A 2,645-nucleotide genomic window follows, 5' to 3' on the forward strand; every position below is an offset into this window, starting at 1 on the left:
CATCCGTCGCCGTAGCTCAGTTGGTAAGAGCACCGGACGCGATATTCGGAGGTCATGGGTTCGGATCCCACCGGCAGCATGGATGTTTTTTCTGCTGCTTTATAAGTAATTTTATTTAAACCGATTGATTGGCACTACGAAAGAAAAAATTGAAAACATTCCCCTATGCCCCTTGGTTTCGGTGACTGTTTGCTTCCGTAATATGTTTATCAAATGAGCCCCTCATTTCCTTTACCTTGTCTGCTAATAGCTTAACGGGGGTCTCGGTTCTGGCAGTCTTGTTGCCATAGGTAGCATAAGAGTGCTCTCGCACAGTTTCCGTCCTCGCCGTTAGAAGGCGTTCTACGTCTCACTCGCGGTATTACAGGACGTGCTACGTCCACCGCTATGGTCGAGGGAGGCGCTGGTGAACACTCCCAAGGTTCGCTTACAGGCAGTAAACATAAATACCCACGAAAGCAACAGATTGGACAGCCGTCGCCGTACCTCAGTTGGTAAGAGCACCGGACGCGATGTTCGGAGGTCGTGGGTTCGGATCCCACCGGCGGCATGGATGTTTTTTCTGCTGCTTTATAAGTAATTTTATTTAAACCGATTGATGGGCACTACAAATAAAAAAAGATTGAAAATATTCCCCTATGCCCCTTGGTTTCGGTGACTGTTTGCTTCCTTAATATGTTTATCAAATGAGCCCCTCATTTCCTTTACCTTGTCTGCTAATAGCTTAACGGGGGTCTCAGTTCTGGCAGTCTTGTTGCCATAGGTAGTATAATAGGGCTCTCGCACAGTCTCCGTCCTCGCTGTTAGATAGCGTTCTACGTCACACTCGCGGCATTACAGTACGTGCTACGTCCACCGCTATTGTCGAGGGTGGTGCTGGTGAACACTCTCAATGTTCGCTTACACGCAGTAAACATAAATACCCACGAAAGCAGCAGGTTGGACAGCCGTCGCCGTAGCTCAGTTGGTAAGAGCACCGGACGCCATATTCGGAGGTCATGGGTTCGGGTCCCACCGGCGGCATGGATGTTTTTTCTGCTGCTTATAAGTAATTTTCTTTAAACCGAGTAATTGGCACTACAAAAAAAAGATTGAAAACATTCCCCTATGCCCCTTGGTTTCGGTGACTGTTTGCTTCCTTAATATGTTTATCAAATGAGCCCCTCATTTCCTTTACCTTGTCTGCTAATAGCTTAACGGGGGTCTCAGTTCTGGCAGTCTTGTTGCCATAGGTAGCATAATAGGGCTCTCGCACAGTCTCCGTCCTCGCCGTTAGATCACGTTCTACGTCACACTTGCGGTATTACAGGACGTGCTACGTCCACCGCTATGGTCGAGGGTTGCGCTGGTGAACACTCTCAAGGTTCGCTTACACGCAGTAACCATAAATACCCACGAAAGCAGCAGATTGGACATCCGTCGCCGTAGCTCAGTTGGTAAGAGCACCGGACGCCATATTCGGAGGTCATGGGTTCGGGTCCCACCAGCGGCATGAATATTTTTTCTGCTGATTTATAAGTAATTTTCTTTAAACCGATTGATTGGCACTACAAAAAAAGATTAAAAACATTCCCCTATGCCCCTTGATTTCGGTGACTGTTTGCTTCCGTAATATGTTTATCAAATGAGCCCCTCATTTCCTTTACCTTGTCTGCTAATAGCTTAACGGGGGTCTCGGTTCTGGCAGTCTTGTTGCCAAAGGTAGCATAAGAGGGCTCTCGCACAGTCTCCGTCCTCGACGTTAGATAGCGTTCTACGTCACCCTCGCGGCATTACAGGACGTGCTACGTCCACCGCTATTGTCGAGGGTGGTGCTGGTGAACACTCTCAAGGTTCGCTTACACGCAGTAAACATAAATACCCACGAAAGCAGCAGATTGGACAGCCGTCGCCGTAGCTCAGTTGGTAAGAGCACCGGACGCGATATTCGGAGGTCGTGGGTTCCGATCCCACCGGCGGCATGGATGTATTTTTTGCTGCTTTATAAGTAATTTTATTTAAACCGATTGATGGGCACTACAAAAAAAAAGATTGAAAACATTCCCCTATGCCCGTTGGTTTCGGTGACTGTTTGCTTCCTTAATATGTTTATCAAATGAGCCCCTCATTTCCTTTACCTTGTCTGCTAATAGCTTAACGGGGGTCTCGGTTCTGGCAGTATTGTTGCGATAGGTAGCATAAGAGGGCTCTCGCACAGTTTCCGTCCTCGCCGTTAGAAGGCGTTCTACGTCTCACTCGCGGCATTACAGGACGTGCTACGTCCACCGCTATGGTCGAGGGTGGCGCTGGTGAACACTCCCAAGGTTCGCTTACACGCAGTAAACATAAATACCCACGAAAGCAACAGATTGGACAGCCGTCGCTGTAGCTCAGTTGGTAAGAGCACCGGACGCGGTGTTCGGAGGTCGTGGGTTCGGATCCCACCGGCGGCATGGATGTTTTTTTTCTGCTGCTTTATAAGTAATTTTCTATAAACCGATTGACTGGCAGTACAAAAAAAAGATAAAAAACATTCCCCTATGCCCCTTGGTTTCGGTGACTGTTTGCTTCCTTAATATGTTTATAAAATGAGCCCCTCATGTCCTTTACCTTGTCTGCTAATAGCTTAACGGGGGTCTCAGTTCTGGCAGTCTTGTTGCCATAGG

General features: G+C 48.0%; 1 non-coding gene across 1 annotated transcript; it reads left to right on the forward strand.

Moving 5' to 3' along the window:
• Positions 1–949: 949 nt before the first annotated feature.
• TRNAW-CCA (transfer RNA tryptophan (anticodon CCA)) lies at positions 950–1,023 on the forward strand. The gene has a single exon. It is a non-coding gene; the product is annotated as a tRNA-Trp (tRNA).
• Positions 1,024–2,645: the final 1,622 nt, after the last annotated feature.

This window comes from Amblyomma americanum, chromosome 1, assembly GCF_052857255.1.
Source record: "Amblyomma americanum isolate KBUSLIRL-KWMA chromosome 1, ASM5285725v1, whole genome shotgun sequence".
NCBI lineage: Eukaryota > Metazoa > Arthropoda > Arachnida > Ixodida > Ixodidae > Amblyomma > Amblyomma americanum.